Source organism: Austrofundulus limnaeus, unplaced genomic scaffold, assembly GCF_001266775.1.
Source record: "Austrofundulus limnaeus strain Quisiro unplaced genomic scaffold, Austrofundulus_limnaeus-1.0 Scaffold58, whole genome shotgun sequence".
Classification (NCBI taxonomy): Eukaryota; Metazoa; Chordata; class Actinopteri; order Cyprinodontiformes; family Rivulidae; genus Austrofundulus; species Austrofundulus limnaeus.
Genome location: NW_013952460.1, coordinates 477,043 through 495,663, shown reverse-complemented (window position 1 = coordinate 495,663; position 18,621 = coordinate 477,043). Strand labels below are relative to the sequence as shown.

At 36.2% G+C, this 18,621-nt stretch overlaps 1 protein-coding gene across 3 annotated transcripts in view; it reads left to right on the top strand.

Annotated features, from left to right (window-relative positions):
* The window catches only part of syt1a (synaptotagmin Ia), a 175,463-nt gene that overhangs the window by 37,134 nt on the left and 119,708 nt on the right, over positions 1 to 18,621 (top strand). For all 3 annotated transcript variants that reach the window (XM_014009437.1, XM_014009441.1, XM_014009440.1), the window contains exon 2: positions 6,507 to 6,560. The gene's annotated coding sequence lies outside the window, so the exon portion shown is untranslated. The remainder of the gene's footprint in view (positions 1 to 6,506; positions 6,561 to 18,621) is intronic.

Below are 18,621 nucleotides of genomic sequence, written 5' to 3'. Positions count from 1 at the left end.
GTTGACTTGCAGGAGTCAATTTTGCTAATCAAATTTGCAAAAAAATAAAAATAAAAAATTTAAAAAATGGCCTGAACGCTAATACTTGGAGGCCAAATGTTTTGATGTTGACACAGAGAGAGGTTGACTGACAGGGCTGGCCCGACTGGAGCGCCAGATCATATGGCAGAGGCCCATCCTTATCCATTGTCCAAAACAGAAACACAACAAACAAAACATTTAATTATTCTTTAAGCCTCAACAGACAGATGCAAAGTAGAGTTGACTTGCAGGAGTCAATTTTGCTAATCAAATTTGCAAAAAAATAAAAATAAAAAATTTAAAAAATGGCCTGAACGCTAATACTTGGAGGCCATATGAATTAAATGTTAAAGTTTAATTAGATACCAAAACAAATTCCTACASTTTGACTGATTTTTGTCAGCATAATCTGTTCCAAAAGCTTTAAAATGCAGGTCTTTATAAGATTTTCAGTCCAGCTTAATTTGATTTTTGTCTTATTAGTCTCTAACATTGTGTTTGTAATGATCTTCTGATTTTCACCAAGACTTTCATGCTACCTGCAAGAAACACAAACGCATTAACGATTGTCTAGCTCTCCTGTCTGACAAAGTTTATTTAATCAATTTAGATCGGTTTAAATATTATTGTTAAGGTAAGAAGTCTGGACATGTCTCTGGATGCACTCCGCTGGGAACAACTTCATCACCAGAAAGAAAATACAACATCTTCGAGTACACAGCTAATTTTTCTGGGGAGTGCAAACTTGCATTGTCACTCCAAACGGCAAACAATGTAAACAGCCAAACAATGTGGGTATATGAGACCATGTCAGACTGCYGCTTCATTACATCCTACAAAATACAAGTGCCCCTGTGCAAAGGGTTGGCAGGCAGAAGGACTATTGGTAATTTTTTTCTGCTGTTTGCTAACAGCCTCATTGTTGTACTTCTGCCAAATTCTTCTGAGCCAAATTCAAGTGGGCCTCAAATTTGACTGCTGTCAAGTCTGCCTGTCTGCTGGACAGAAAGCTGGGAGACTGGGAAAGGGGCTCCATCCAGCCTTAATACTGTARAGAAGCAGATATGAGACTGGGGGAGTGATCAAGGTAATATCTCCATACAGGATATTGGCTTTGTGTTCCMGCTGCTAAACAAAAAAAGTCACTATTGTTCCCTAAACATTGGTCCCTACTGGCTTCTTATTAAAAAGATATGATTGGAATGCCAATAAAAGCCTGAACCTAATATTGTGTGTGCATGTGTGTGTGRGAGGAGGCTGCCATCCCTATTGTTTATGAATACTTCAGTGGTTTTCACCGCTGTACAAAATATTATTTAGGTTTTATTTTTGTTTAGAGGAATAATATAAAGGCTTGTGTTCAGTTCAACCCAGAACATTTAAATCAGACAAACAGGATGGATTATAGAGTGAGCAGTAAAGCAGCACATTGTATTTTTAGAATATGATCATAATGYTCAAAATTACTAGAGCTGTTATGTTACAAAGGTGTTTGTTAAAAAGGCAAAATTCAAGGTTTAGTTTCAAAACAACACATGCCATTACCAGAACTGTGAACTTTGTATTCACAGTTAGCTCTGAAAAGGCACACAAATATTTAAAGGGGTTGAATTTTGAGTGTAAAGTGTTTTTCTTTTTTTTATTATTTGAAATTGCTCAAATCAGTGGTTCATCTGACATCGACTATCACTGATAAATATACGAGCAGGCTCAGTAATTATTAAAATGATAGTCCATCCAGTCATTATCTTCCGCTTGTTCTGAGTCAGGTCTRGGGGCAGCAGCTTGAGCAGGAATGTCCAGACCTCTCTTTCTCCAGCAACCTCTTCCAGCTCTTCTGGGAGAGTTCCAGTGTGTTCCCAGGCCAGCTGCAGAGACATAGTTTCTCCAGCATGTCCTTGGTGTCGGACCTGCCTGAAGCACCTCCCTATGGAGGCGCCCAGGAGGCATTCTTACCAGATGAATCACCTCAACTGGCTCCTTATCATAATGCTAACCCCTACTTTGGACTAGATGCGGCTCCGCTCTGGTCTGGTCRGACCTCTGCAGTAAATACACAACCATTCTAATCAATAAGACTATTTCCACTGGCTCCGCARGGRGGTGGTGAGCGGATGGTGTTCCGCCAAAATTTGATTCYATTCTATTTTTGCCAGATGCCGGAGCTGCTCTGGAGTCAGTCTATAAAGAGCACGCAGACCAACAGGAAAAAGAACAAGCACAACATCCGTATTTTCAAAATAATTCACAAAAAGCTGACAAAATTTGTCTCAATTCTAGCTATATTATCAGTATATGATATATTTATACACAAATGCTGTCAAAATGTATTTTTCTGTTTGGGAAGCAGATGGCAGCATGTAGCATGCAGCATTTGCGTAAACACATAATACACGTGGTTTTTATTTTGAAATCAGGAGTTTCAAAATAACAATGCATTTTCAACTGTGTTTGGAGTCCATCTTTCACAGAATTAATTATTTTGCACGGACTTCCACATTTACCACTGGATTTATCGTGCAATCTCGCATTTCCTGCTCATGCTTCTCGCACCTCCTCTGATCATTTTTCCATTTAGCTCTTTTTCCATTTTATTCATTTTATTATAAAAGTGTGCTGGCTGGACCCAATGCCAGTGTTGTGGAAAATCACAACCACAGATTTTGCTCCAGCCACCATCTCAGATGTGTTATTGAATGAATTTGATATTATGTTTTTAAAATAAAGATACATTTTTAACCATTATTGTCTTGAACTGCTTTTGTAAAGAGATCAGTTTATGTTGTGGAAAAAAATAGGCTGTTTTTAAAGCAGAAAATCAAAACCTCGATTTGGGTTTTGGCTTAGAGTTGTGTTTACTGTTAGGGATGTATTTGATTTAGGTTGTTTCATTCTCCCTTCATGCAACATGTGGAGCACACATGTAATACATGTGTGCAAAGACCGAACCTCTTTACATGTCCCTTTCATTGAACTTGGTTGCTGTGTTGTTGCTGATGGCTTTGGTCCACAGCAGAGCACTGAAATTGCCATGATCATAATGTTGGAGCTCCCCTCCAGCGGGCTCCAAGGATGAATGTTTGCTGTGGATATTAGAGGGAAGCCAGGGCAGCATAAGATGGCTCTTTTTGAATATGAGAGCGTAAAGTGAAAGCTCTGATGGCGCAATAGCTGTGAAAGCACTGAAACGGGGCAAAACACTCCCACAGAGAATTTAGGTTTCCAGAGTAATGAAAGATGAATGATCCCATCATTCCAAATTTGTTTCAGCTTCAACTTTGCTATTTTTTCTTTGCAATTTTCACTCTTTTTTAAATTTTATACCCATTCTTTTCCTTTACACATTTGTTTTTCTCAGATCTGATGCTTCCTAAATTATTATAGCCTATTTAAAATATGTTTGTTCATCCCCTTGTGGTGATAAAAGCCTCCCATTAGCTGTTCATATTTATTTACTCAACATTAGTGACTTTAAACAATCAAAGCTACAAAATGGAACTAAACAGTGGTGGTCTAAAGAAGTATTTCCCAAAGTTGGACCCTTAAAAATACGACAAGTTCAAGAGTATAGCCGTTTTCCACCATCAGCTACTATCACTCATGACAATGGATCTTTTCTTGACCATGGCACTGAAACCAATCTTAAGGCCCGCTTCACTTAGCTTACAGGGTGTCGATGAGTGCTAGTGAGCCTGACTGGTATCCCCGGGCGTTTCTGCTCTATTTTAGGACCATGTGTCCCAGTAGGTAGACAGAGAGGTGTTTGTTTTTCCAGGCCCACATGACTGTTACACATTCATGAAACACCTTTTCTGTAAAAGCACAGAGTTGGCTTTGAAAGCCCTCCTGCTGTCTCCTGGTAAATATCAGCTGCTAATTAGCGGCTGTTTACATCTTTCACGGCATCGTCTTTTTGGAGGATAGCCGACCTGTTCTGCTACTGATTTTCTGTCTTTACCGATCGATGGACAACACGGCTGCTGTCACGTCTCTGTCCTTTTCCTTCTGTAGGTTTCTGTCTAGAGAAGAAGTAAGAAACCAGCACTTATTGGAAAATATTTTTCTTTGAATGTCTCTTATTGGAAGGAAACTTTTAGAAAATAGACCTTAGAGAAAAGTCCATCTCATGAAAGGAAGTATAATTTATTTTTGCTTGACTTTGAAGTCCTACAAGTGTTATGCAAATTTGACCTCACCTCATGGTTTGTTAAGTTTATTTCTCCCACAAATATAATTTGTTTTCTGGAAGAGAGAACAACCAAAACAATCAATCAATATCTCAGATTTAGTCTAACTGTATTTATGTAACATACTTTAGCTACCTGTGTCTTAAGATTCAGACTTAAAGGTTAGGTAGAGTACAGTGGTGTGTACTAGCCCGCTAAAGCAAAAATCCGCTAATTGCGGACCTAAATTTGCGCTTTAGCGGTCTTACAAATTTTTATAATTCATAAGCYAATTTGCGCTTTTTAAAATTAAAATGCAGTACCGCTAATGACTAATTATCTACCAGTCATATTATCTTGAACAGCAGAAGGTATGGCTGTCAATGAATCAAAACGCACATGATCTATCCAACAGCACCCCTCCCAGATAAACACACTTATTGGAAAGGTATACAGCTGGTATACAGTCACGATTGATTGTGACTGATTTCCCACAATGCTTTGTGTCTGCTTACATAGCATGAAGGCGGTGTTTAGAACTCCCTGTCCCAGCTAAAACAGTTAACGTTTGTAATCCATACAAAAATTTTGTATGTATTAATTTATTTTACTTCACAATTGGAGCTCCTTTTTAAAAAATATAAAGTTTAAACACTGGAGCTCAATACTTGACATAACTGGTTGAAGCAACGGGGTTAGAGACGCAGAAATGATTTAAAGATGTTATGCTGATGAAGACTGACATCTAGTGGTCAACTGGAGCAACTACACGGAAAACGTTAAAATCCAAGCTCTTATTTTGAAGGGAAGATAGTTTCCTGTAATTCGTGCTTTCGTTTCCCATCACAAATCAAATCCGTCATGTACCCAGAATGCATTACTTCAGTTTTCCAATAAATAGTTTTAAAATTACTTTGTTGATGCTTCTTTAATGAAAAATCTACAACAAACAAAAGAAAAAGTAGCAGCCGAACTAGCAATCCTCAACAACTTTTTAATTTTTACACAACGAGGCAAAGGTCTTTTTCAGGAACTCACATCCCCAGCAATCGGCGGTTGTAGGAATAAGTTGTAAAAGAGTTCATACACCACTAGTTGGCAGTGTTGTTAATATATTGTACATGAATTATTGCCAGCTAGTGTCAAATTGAACTTGTGCTTTAAAATTAGCTTCAGCTAGTTTTTCTATGGCATACAGTAAATGCTTTTGAGGTTGCGGACCTAAATATTTACATAAGCGCTATAGAAATTCTGGAAGTAATTTTTGGATTAGCAATGCCCACCACTGGTAGAGTAGATAAATGTCTCAGTTTGGGTAAAATGATACTGAAGTATTTGTGGAAGTGAAGCAACTAATACAGCATATCTTTGAATTTCAAATGAGTTTCAGTACCTGCATCCTGAGCAGGTTTTAATCATACCATTTATGTCATCTATTTGTTGAAATTTGATGTTTCAACCTGATTGGTTTCTACTGTCTCTGAGGTATAAAAGCAATTTAGTGATGTTTTAAGCAAATCGTGTGCAAAAATGAAGCTATGTCGGTGGAATTCAACTCAACTTTTCCATTTCACTGTTCATTTATTCTTCGTGCATTTAAAAAATGTGTTTGTGGAACAAAAGCAATTCCCCAAAATCAAGAGTTCACATTCTTACATTTTACAACATTGACTTGATTTTATTTAGACATGCTTGGCTGAATGAAATATATGCATTTGTATAAACATGTCATCTTTTACTGCCTGCTCTCCCAGGTGGGTTGTCAGGATTCCTGCAGCTGATTTCTCACTTTAGTTGGGTCTAAAGATCTGAGTAATCGTTGTTGTTTTAATTTTATTTCTGATGTTTGAATCTGTTAAAAAAACATCCTAAAATGTTCCTTTTTTGTTACCTTAAATGCATATTAAATAAGCAAAATAAGAAATGGTATGAAGAGAACTTAAAGAAATGAGACCCTTTAGCTCTACTCAGCTGCAGACGTACATTTTTTTGGCAGTGTGATGTCTTAATTAGTGGTTAGCACTAGTTAACTACCACAGGGCTTCAGGCTGTACTTTTTATTCAAAACTGTAGCTAATTGTGTGTGTGTGTGTGTGGCTAAAGCTGGACATCTTTGTTAAAAACTCAGTGACCCAGTAAGCTTCATTCTAAAGTCTTTATACTCATTTGGCACATTTCCCTTTCAGGCACGAGGAGAAAAAAAGCTTTGTTGCACATATTTTCTTTTATCCCATGTTTTGTAGTACAACATGCATGTCTTTTGTCACCACAGATGTTCTTGTGTTTGTGGGAAATGACTGTGTGATGTTTCTGTTTTAGTGAACCGGCGCCTGGAAAAAGAAGTGTAGAAGAAACCACCAGACTGGAGATATCGTGAGTACAGGCAAAAAAAAAAAAACCTCCCTGTCTTATGACCTGTTCATGTAATGGTGCAGAATAATGTGTGCTGTACGACCCCCAAATTGCAAATTTTCCCTCAATTGTTCAATTTGTAAAAAAAAGGCTAATTATATTTACAGAAAATGACATCTTAGCCCCTGTTTTTCTCTGACGCATGCACACAGAATCAATCAAATCAGTGGATCCAACAGGGAGCCAGGATGCTTGATGGCCTCTGGTCTCATTTGAGATGCAGACATTGTCCTGTTGCTTCCTTTAATGAGATCTGGAGGCGTGCAATCTAATATTCACCAGTGAGGCTCCAACATGGCCCCCCGAGCCTGCAGCCAAGAAAACTGTGTGTTAATTCAATGGAGCGAAGTCAGCTGTGATCAGAAGGGCTGGAGTGGCCATTCAGTCAGGAGGATCAGAGCCACTGGCTTTTTATACACTCCTCARTTTTGTTTATGCCTCACTTAACAGGCTGGACTTTTGCATAAATATTTCAGTAAATATTATTCACAAAGAGATGCTTTGGGCCTGAAAAACCCCCAGGTGTTGGACCAAAACACAAAGGCTGCCTTTGAATAACAAATCGAAATGTTGCAGAGAGATTGTTCTCGCAATTGTCTAAGCTTTTTCCTGAACTCACTCAAATGTTTGTGCCCTAATTTTTCTAATTTAAAAAAGCTTTAGCTTGTATACAAAAGTAAATAACATCTGCTGTTATGTTTCTGTCTCTCCGAATCAAAGCCTTTCTTCTGGGTTGTTCTAAATCTCGTAAACGTGTGCGGAGATTATTTTCAGACTCAGCGCAGGAACGATGCAATGAGGAGCAAAACCAGACGTCTACGAGTCCGGACAACTTTTCAAATCTGAACAGATCAGATCACTTTTTTTTGTTTAAAGCTTTTAAAGATTAACTGAAAGTTAAAAGTAGCAAAAGTCTAGATATATGCTAAAATTAAAAGTTTGGTTTAAAACTGAAATTAGCCATAAGTTACTAAAAGCTAAAAGCAGCAGAATAGCAGTAAAAACTCAGAGGCTAGCTCAAAGCTAAACTAGCTAAAGGTTGGAGGACAGTAAAGGTGCAATGAAAATGATTTAATAGAGAATAGTGTACTTTAAAGGAAGGTTTATTTCTATGGAGAAAATATTAGCAGGTAAAGGTACATATTTTAAAAGCTATAACATTTATATTTTAAAAGAATTACATTATAAATGTCTTTCATGACCATTCTGACACACAAATGTTAAGAAAGATTGCAAAAGTAGCTAGATTACAAAACAACAAAACTTTATAAATTAGGAAAACAATAGTGTGACTTGTGACTCAGCATTCACACATGTTGAGTTTTGACAAGGAGTTTTACTAAAAACTGTTATTTTCAGACAAGATGTCCAACTCCTCTTTGTCGAGAGCCGCACTTTGACCAAGACTGAAAGGATTTCAGTAATTAAAATAACCTGATTAGACACAAATCTTCAAAGCAATTTTCTCTGGTTTGATGTTTTGTTTAATTTACGTGACTGCATCCCATTCTAACTGGAACTTAACCATTTTTATTAGCTAAGAAATTAGCAGCAAATCTGAAGAGTATCCAGCTCTGCAGAGACTGTAGATGACTTCATTGCATTTTGTTCCTCGTTTTATTTTATTTATTTAAAAACAATCATTTGCAAGATATATAGTATTGTGTGTAACATATGGAATTTTATTGTCTGGAATTTGTTGGTTTTATTTATTTGTAGTTCTAAAACTTCTCAATTTTACTCTTAAACATAATCACAGTCGACAGAAGGTTAGAAAAACAATAAGATGTGGCTGACAATGCAATGTCATGTATTTAATTTATTCATAAAAATAAATTAAGATGAACAAAATGAATTATCTTACTATAACCCTGTGATGTAGTGTAGGAAACATCCACTCCTCCCCCCTGGTTGATAACTCTTCATCTGTCCCAGCTGTCAGCAGTGATGGATAGACTTTATACTTCCCACTTTCACTTGTCTGAGTTTGCTGTTTATGCTTCATAATTTAGCTTCACTTCCTGAGATGTTTCAGCCTTCTCCCATTAACAAACTTATTAATCATCCTTTGTGGCATYTGATTGACTTAAAGTCCTAGCACAAGTCAGATTTGCCTGAGGGAAGTAAAACACCTGGACATCCGTAACTCAAATATCCCCAAAACAACTTCWATTATTTCTATTAAATTTTCTATTTATTCTATTATCAAACTGTAGTTTTTTTGCTGGACTGAAATACTGTTCTCTCATTATATTCAAAGTTTTTTTTTCTTTTCTAAAATCTTCTTCTCCATTCAGTAATTTGCTGCTGGTCTGACAGGATTTGCCGTTACAGTGAGTTTCAGTGAGTTTTGCACAAACAGCTCTGTAACGACCTGACATCTTAGGAATTGTTGTGAAATTCACATCAGCTTAAAGTGGCTGTTCTCCGTGTTCACCCAGCCTTATTAAAATGCTAAAATCAGGGTTCTGAAAAATAGCTGAAACACACGGCGCAGCGATCTTCCAAACCATTAGATTTGGTGATTTTCTGTTTATTAATCCGTTTGAATTTTATATTGTGCTTTTTAGTTCTCAAAAAGTTTCCCCAACTGACACCTTACTTCTAAAAACTGCTCTAAATATTTTTCTTACGCCCCTGGAAGTTGGCCAAAGCAGAAAAATAATATTTATTAAAAAAAATTGTATGTTTTAATTATCAAAACAGCACCTATGAGTTTACTGAAGTCAACACATTTATAATAACTATCTAATATTTCACAGATGGGCCACTCAGTCAGAACCAGCCTCATTCTTTACTATTTCTGTTGTCTCTGCCTGCACAGAGAGGAAAATAAAACTCTTCCTGCCCTCTGTTAGTTTTGTATTCAGCAGTGTTTCTTTTCAAAAAGGGACAGGCAGAATTCCTTGTTTCTCATTTTAATCTTGCTGAGCTGCTATTTCATTTCCTGCCTTGTTCATTAAATCAAACCGGAGCCTGTCATTTCATGATAGTGGGCTCGCATCATACACACACTGTTTTTCATTTGACTTGCACAATTTCTTACACACAGTAATGAAAAGTGGTGTTCATTAATGGGTGTTTTGTAACATCATTTATGAATCAATTTAAATAGTACGTTTTAAATTATATCCATCCATCCATCCATCCATCCATCCATCCATCCATCCATCCATCCATCCATCCATCCATCCATCCATCCATCCATCCATCCATCCATCCATCCTCAGCTGATTGTTCTGGATTTAGTGGCAGCAGCTTGAGCAGAAACACCCAGACACATAAATGGACTGATGAGCACAAAGCTTTGCCACGTTGTAAAACAATTATTGGTAATGCACACAAACTGTTTTTAATTCTTCAACTAGTTGTGCACATTCATATAGTTAAATTTTGAGCACAGAACTTCATGAAATTTTTTACAAGTTGAATTATTTTAAACAAACCTGTAAAATTGTTTCAATTGGGAATTGCCAGATGTTGTTCCTTCTGATGCTTTATTAGCTCGTCCTGCATTCGATATTTTGGACTGAATTTAAAGTTAAACCTACTAGTGAGAATCATCCACTTTCATCTGATTTAAGTTGTCCATTATTGTGGATTAACTCTGTCAGCTGAAACTGAAGTGGATCAAGAGTGTTTTTGAAATGGAACAAATTATTTAGTAGCTGTCATGAAATATTTCCCTAATACAGTATGTCATTGCACTTACTTTAAAGCTTTGAAACTGTTTCCAATTTATTGCTTTTTCAGTGCTAAAGTTGCAATTTAAATGTTAACRTAAAACTACTAAATTCTTGTACTAAAATTTTAGGGTATAAGTAAATACTTATATTTAACATACTGTCTTAATACACCTACAAKGTAAACTAGGCCATAAACACCTACATATTTTCTTGCACCCATTTACTTTGATCTTCTTTTTAGGTTTTAGCGTGTTTTAAAGCAGCCACTTAGTGTGCAGTGACCATCAGATATCTGCCAGTGCAACTTCATGATCTTCACATCATCAGAATAAAACCTCCCCCCTGGACAAACATAAGAGAAGACAACACATGAGGGAGGATGGTCTGGCATGTTCAAAATGGCCACGGGGACGCCATTTCCCACAGTGCTCCAATTCCCCCGACTCTGCGGTGCCAATCTGTCCTTTGTGAGCCAAAGCGACTCAGACACTTTGCGGTCACCYTGGGCTGGGGGAGATATGACAAATACAAAAGGCAGACCCTGTTTGCTTCCCTTCCCGTGAGAGAGGAACGTGTGGCTTATTGATACGGTATGAGCTTAGCTGTCAAAGACTCTTTTGGTCTTTTTGGAGGCTTTTCAGTTTTTCTATTTTCAGGTTCTTACTTTTAGTTAGAAATAGAAGCTGAGCTGTGGGTTTTATAAAGTCTGGATGAATTTCAAATATTTAGTGTCCTCAGAGTGCAGCAAATCTTGAGTTGATAATGGAAAGCATTAGCATAATAATTGGTAAACATCTGACTTTAATTACTGTGACTCTTTTCAAGCTGCTTTTTGGAGGGCTTCTGCAGATTTGTTGTCAGAATCCTGAGGCTGAAGACTTGAGCCCAGGTTTTGTCAGAAAGGCCATCTGATTAAAAAATAAAATAAAATGAAACATAGCCAAATCTCTTGTGCAAGTGGTGACCCCTGCAGAAAGGAGCATCTGAAAATAACCTTTTTCAAGCTGTTTAATGTGAAAATATTTATAGTTATGTTTTAAAAAAAGATACACAAAAGTTTTCATGTTTGAGGCACTCAAAACACCAATCAACCACCTTAGGGCAGCTGTGGCAGAGTGGGGAGGGGAGTTGTCCTGGAACCGGTAGTTTACCAGTTCAGTCCCCCGTTCCAGTTGTCTCAGTTGTCCTTGGGCAAGACACTTAACCCCCACTGCCTCTGATGTGTGTCCCATCAATGTATGAATATGATTAGCACTGATTTGTCTCTATAGATGATTTGTATATTAGCTTTGTAGTGAACTAATAGTGTTGTGTGAATGGGCACATAAGTTCATTTACCATTTTATATTACATTTAGTCTAATATTCATCAATAAGTAACAGTACTTTTGGCTCACTTACTTAGTGTGTAAATGAAAATCAATAATGAATGTAAAGGCTTGCAAGGTTTTGTTTAGAACTGAAATATGGAGTTTATAGTGTTTTTTTATCTGAAGGAACGCTTACTGTCAGTAATAAAACTGTTATAAACTAACACACATAGAATGTGATTGAGTTATTTACAATTTTATCTATGTTCAACTCAGACACTTTGTGGCATCAATGTCTTTACTTTCTAATTGTTCTTTTTTTAAAGGCTTAAATGCTTGAGCAAACATCATTTTATTGTCACAGGAAAGTGTGTTTTCATAAGTCTTTCTGGACATTTAATATCCCAAAAACTGAGTTTGGTAACAGAATGGKTGAGAGCCCAGAGAGTAGAAACGTTCATGTGTTGAAGTGTAAACAGCAGCAGGGCTGAGCACCACCAGCTCCTGGACTGTGTTAAACTGAAAACAGGTTTTCTACTTTCATGGTTTATGATCAATGTGTAACTCAGAATGAGTCACCAGGATAAAAAAAATAAACACGTTAAAAGTCAAACATAGATGATGCAAAGTTTTTGTTCAGTAATGATAGTTTGTTCGTCATCTCATAAAATGTTTTCATTTTGTTCAACTTTGATATTTTAGTTTTCAAATGAGATTTATATTAGAGCAGGATAAGACAAAAAATACACAACATGCTTGTTCATTTGCTTTTCGCAGAGCAGCAGGAAGCCAATTCTTAAAAATTTATTTAACTAGATCCACCTTAAATAGTCTTATGACAGTGTTAAACTCTCGATTTGACAAAAATAAAAATATGTTTTCCCGTGTTTAAGTATAAAATGAAAAAGAATAACCTTTTTTTTGTTTTTGTCTTTTTTTAAATGCAAAATGAATGACTAAAAGGTACACAAACAAAATACATGAACTCTGTCAGTTTGTTTAAACTTTTACTTTTTATGCATCTGAAGACAAACACTTATTTTCACCATATCTCACTTAAAAGTTCAAGATTCTTTTCTTTAGTTTTTTTTTCTTTAAGAAAAAGATCCAAAGTTTAAGAAATGCAGAAATTTGCCCATCTCCTTTTTCTGCCTGCAGGCAGCTTGGAATTGAACTTCTAATAGATTGATAGTCTGGTTCAGGAGCAATTTACTTTCTTCTCATTGTTACCGTGGCCCAGTGCTCGTCTCCGTGCTTCAGTCCTATAATGAGGAGCACAGAGGCTAACGTAATTCACTGTAATTGTGTATTTAGCAAACTTAACCCGGCAGGGTAATATTTAAACAAACTGGGGGGGTCAGTCGTTCAGATGATGCCTGCTCAGCTTATGACAATACTTTTTTACAGGTTGTGGCCAAAAACTCTCAGCTGGATTAATAGTGTTTACAGCTGTCAGGCTRAAATATGGATTTGCAATTTAGGCTGTAACTTCTTTCTAATCCTTTCAGGTTTCTATGTTGCAATTACTCATTCATGACTTTTTGTTTCCATTTTTATTTATTTTTATTTATTTTTTTAGATTTTTTTGATTTGTTGAAGATTAGTAATGACTTAATTGCTCTTGTGTTTTGCTCAACGGTCCTGATAATGGTTCTCTTTATTCTGAGGCAACTGCCTTTTGTGACCAAGAAATCAATTTACTCACCAAAATAAATTGTTATCAAAACAAGAAAAAAGAATTGCCTTCATAAACATCTTATCTATTCAATCACTGAAGGAAACATAAATGAAGACAAAAACATTTTTTTGGGTTGATTTCTTTTTTTTAGTAAATAACTTAGATTTTACTCTTGATTATTCAAACGAAAAATTTAATAGCTCAAGTGTCATCTTGATGTGAGTGGTAGAGGGTAATTATCTTAAGAAAATTAGTATTTCACAATTAATTATAAGAAAAAACAACTTTTCACACAGAGATATAAAGTAATTTGTTATTTCACAGCAGTTAAGCAAATTATAGCTCTCTATTAATGCTGGTTCTGACATACAAAGCATCATTCCCTTAAAGTGTTAAAATAAGTCATCAAAATATAAGAGTTAGAACAGTCGTCCTCCATTGTGTGCCGTCAAGTGAAAGTGACAAAACACTGAACCCCTTATTGCCTCTGTGAGCCCCATCAGTGTAAAAACATGATCTGAAGCTCTGATTAGCCWCCATAGCATGATTTCTTCAGATTAGATCTGTAGAGATGTAGTAAAGTGCCGTATGAAAGTGTTGATGAGTGAATGAGGTCACAGATTTTGTAAAACATATTGAGTCGCCTGTTCAGCCAGAAAGGTGCWAGAAAYGTACAGTCCATTTACTGTTTTACACCTAGTTTCATATCTGTGCRCATTTACTAAAAAGAAAAATGATTGTTTTTTTCCCCCCTCTGTAAACTCACAGTAACGTGAGCCAAACCTCCCAGATGCTTGTTTAATGCCAGGCTGGCTCAAAACTCTCTAACAACCGAACATGGAAGGATAAATCTCCGTTTGAATCGAGGCACCGCGGGTGCTTCCACGGCTTGGATTGAACTGAAGCAGTTTGTTGTTTTTGCTCTGATTGATCTCAGTCATTGCTAATACTGGTTTTTTTTTGTTATTATTATTATTTTTGCCAGTTTTGTGTTTAGTTGGTGTGCAAATTCACCATGAGCCCCTGCGTCAAACTTGGTTTGTTGCTAGGTAACAAAACGCCTCCTAAGACCGCTGTTATTTCTGAGAATGACGTCACGTTTTCACACTTCCAGGAATAAGTGCTGTGCTCCTAAACTGCTTTTGTGGACCAAAAACTGAGAAATATTGCCACTTTAAAGCAAAAGATATGGAATTGATACTTCTATCAAAACTAAGAACTTCTGATTAATAAACAATATGTTTTAATTAAAATAAAATGTATTGTAGTCATAAGCCCTCAATTCATCTAAATGGCAGATGATCACGAAAAACCAGAACAGGTATATATTATTAAGCAGCAATGAGAGTTTTTAAACAAAGAACATGCTTTATTTTCAGGAAGTAACACATTAAATCAYTCCAACAATGGATTCAAAGTGATAAGATTCTGCACAATGTGACAATCTGAGGAAGAGGGCTTAAAACACCACATCATGTCCCACTCAAGGAACTGTCATATAGAGCAGTGTTTCCCAAAGTTGGGGTCGGGACCCAAAGTGGGGTCCCGAAACATCAAGGTGGGGTCCTGAAAAGATTTTCTGAATTAATGACATTTTTGCCTTAGTTGTTACAAAGGAGTGAGGTTAGTGTATTTAAAATGGATAAATGTAGTATAACAAAAATATTGTTACTATGCCCATGTTTAGTTGACCTGATAAAAATGTTTATCATCCAAAAACAGTTGGGGGCACAGGTCTCTGCTACTGTTATTTTGTGGGTCAAAAGCTGAAAAGTTTGGGAACCACTGCACTTTGGTTCCCAAAGTTGGGCTTGGGACCCAATTATGGGTCATGAAGCACCTTGGATAATCCCCAGAAATCAATTTAAAGGGTAATAAAATAATTGCTGATGTAATCTTTTCCCAATAACTATTACAAAACACAAAATAAGTATAAATAACTATATTTGTGTACTAGCTGTTTAGATTGTCAAAAAACCTGTGTTTTTATGGTTATTAACAAAGTTTGTGTACTCAGACCAGTAATATTTGGGGTCACAAGTTTTTGCCATGGATACTTTGTGGGTCAGAAGATAAAAAGTTTGGGAACCACTGATATAGAGAATAATTTAGTCTGGGTTTCTCTGCAAATCACCAGTTTTCTTTTCTTTACTTTGCAGAAATAACCAGTTTATCTTAAAAAATAAACAAAGTCTAGAAGACAAACATGAGTTGTGGCATTTCCATGTGCCTCTGGTTCTCTGGCACTTTCTGGTTTTCTTCTAGGACATCTGTTCTGAATAAGTGGAGTGAGTCAGCTGGCTGACTAATAATAATAATAATAATAATAATAATAATAATAATAATAATAATAATGATGATATAATAATGCAGTCGGGCCCTCAAAGGAAAAGAACCAGAGTCAATAGAAAACTTTACCCTTGGAGTCGAGCCTTTTACATTACTGGAGCAGCTTTGATCATTGATTCCAAGCTGGAGAGGTTAAAACCACGAGGACAGCGGGGTCTTTTATGATGCTAATGCATCAGTCTCTACTTTACATCTGAACATGAAAAGTTCAGTCCAAGTCAAAATTATAACAATACCTTCAAATGTACACATAATCACTGTTTTCAAAATTTAAAAAACACAAACAGCATTGATATTTAAATCGTATTTATTTACTTGACCTTTTCTTCTTCAACAAAAATAGAGTAAATATTTTTTCCAGAGATTGTTTTCTAGGATTACCTACCAAGAACATTCTCCGTTACAAACAAGAACATACTATAATAGCTTGTGTAAGGTCATATGATCACGCTGGTTTTAAATATAAGCGCTCGCAGTTCACAGAATGTGATATTTAATCAGGATACTTTTAAAATGCTGACACAGAAAATCAGATATTTTGATTCTGCTGCACTTGCTTCTGTTTCTGCTTTTTATAGATGCATCAACACTGACTTTTCATATTTAATATAGGAAAAAAAGCAGTTTATAAAAATAAACAAATAAAAACATGGAGTATATGACATTGAACAGATGCAACAGTGTCCTCTGCTTCTGTTACCACAGAGACGACCCCCACTTTGGCCTAGTTTAGTTCGTCTGGTCCTCCTGGTACACAAGCATGAAAGCAGTTCATAAGATGCTCAATAAATATCAGATGCACCTGTTCACACGGCAGAGTTTATGTTCTGCTGGGATGAAACATATTTTTTTTACCAGTAAGGACAAATTGGAGTCCAGAAACTGCAGCCGTGTCTCTAAATGTTTCAGTGAGCTTTGTCTTTGAAAAGTCAGTCAAAAAAGCTGCTTTTTGATTGAGGAGGTTGCAAAGCTGGTTAAACCCAGATCTTTATATCTGTCTCTGCTCTGTGTTTTGTGATTCATCCCCTTTTCCAACTCATCCACACTGATATAAGATCCTCAGGCGCTGTATGAAACCTCAGGCACAGGAATGAGCAACAATAACCTTGGCTCAGCTCGCTCTGAGAGCGTCGCCTCCAGTAGACGGATAAACCACAGTGAGACTGACGGAGATGAGCTGGAGATCAGTCATTCTGAGTCAAGATGGAGGCCAGTCTCAAATGGAGGTCTGCCAACTAAGCAAACAGCTGCAGCTTTTTTTTTTCTTTGAAAACTACAAGGCGGACCAAAAACCTGTTTTTGTTTCTTATGATCACAGAAACTGGTGCAGCCCTTCAACTGTGTTTATACTGAGATTTATACTGAACACAATTTAGTTTTTGAGTTGAAAGATCTGTATTTTTCTTACTGATGACACATCTAAAAAAACACATGAACTAATTGAACTTGCACAGCAAAGCTTCATTCTTTTTTTTCTCACCAGTGAACTCTTTTGGCATCCTAAAAATATTAAAGCACACTAATCCAGAGTACCTCAGGGTTACTCATACACCCAATAATGGAAGGCATGACGCCAACAGTGTTTAAAAAAAAAACCCTCTTTATTTCTCCAGTTTTGTAATTGCTGGACTAAAAGTACACGTTTCAGATAAAGCTTTCTCCCTCATTTTTATATCTAAAATACATTGTTACACACATTTAAAATGATACGCAATTACCAAAAGCCCRATGAATCACCGGACTACTTTACTGAAACCTTCAGAAAGTAAACATTAAACATTGAAAGCATTGAAAACATTTACACCTACGAATGATTATTTTTAGGACTTGAATCATTTCAAGATATTTGCCACAGCTAATTTGATACGTTACAAAAAATGGCTACAACTCGGTGAGTTTTACACACATTAAGATACAATTTTAGTTAAAAATTGCTTTAGATAAATTTATCTAAGTTTTATTCTAGCATGAATGGAGGCATATATGTACTCCAAGAAAGACATCACTGTGATATATAGTAATAAACATGTACTTTTTATTGATAACGAGCTGTTTGTTTTGAATTGGCACCACTTTCACTCATACCATTGAATTGTACCATGGTATCACCTTTTTAAACATTACTGGATTTACAACACACCTAATGTCTCTCTTTCACTGAAACTCAGTGCTTTAAAATATATATTTCTGCCCTGTATTTGCAGCGCTTTATCTCAACTCTGAGACATGCAAGAGCTTGTTTGTTCCCAAGGACATTGTTAGTAGAGCTACAAATAAAACCAACAATCCTCTGATTCCACAACTACTACTGTATTTTTTTTTTCAGCTACATTTTTTTATTCCACACAAGACTGTAAATTGACAAGGTAGGATGAGCAAAGGTGTACTGATGTGGGCTACTTTACAGTTGTAGACGTGAATGTTCCACAAAAATAAGCATTCATTGATGCAAGATGTGCAATAGAATAATGTTACTGTTCAAAGTCTAAAGTCTGTCTTGATATAGATCTGTAGACGATTAGATTACAGTTTTGATTCTTTGCGATTCACCACCCTAACGCTGCTTATCTTTGCTTTGAAATCTTGCTCCTTTTTTGTTTTTTATTTAAAGCCTGTTGATGCTGGTGATTGTTGTTGGTGTGACTCTTGTGATTCAGTTGGGTGGCAAGCTGTTGAGTAATTCTGCAGTTTTGTTTGCCTTGTCTATTACAAACTTTACATAAACTTACTTTAAAATGCTTTCAAAAGTGAATTTGTCAGAATGAAGTAAAGCTAATAATTAGACATGACTGGTTTCTGGAATAAAGTGTTTTAACTTAATGCTCAGAGCAGGAAACAGTATTTTTACCACAACTAAGTATGCTGATCTTTAAGTGTTCACACTGGACATCGGTTTTACAATATGAATCCAACAAAACTTCCTACATTAAAAAATAATAAATTATAGTACAATTTATATTCATTTCATGCAGTTTTTCTATTCATTGCAAATTTCTATAA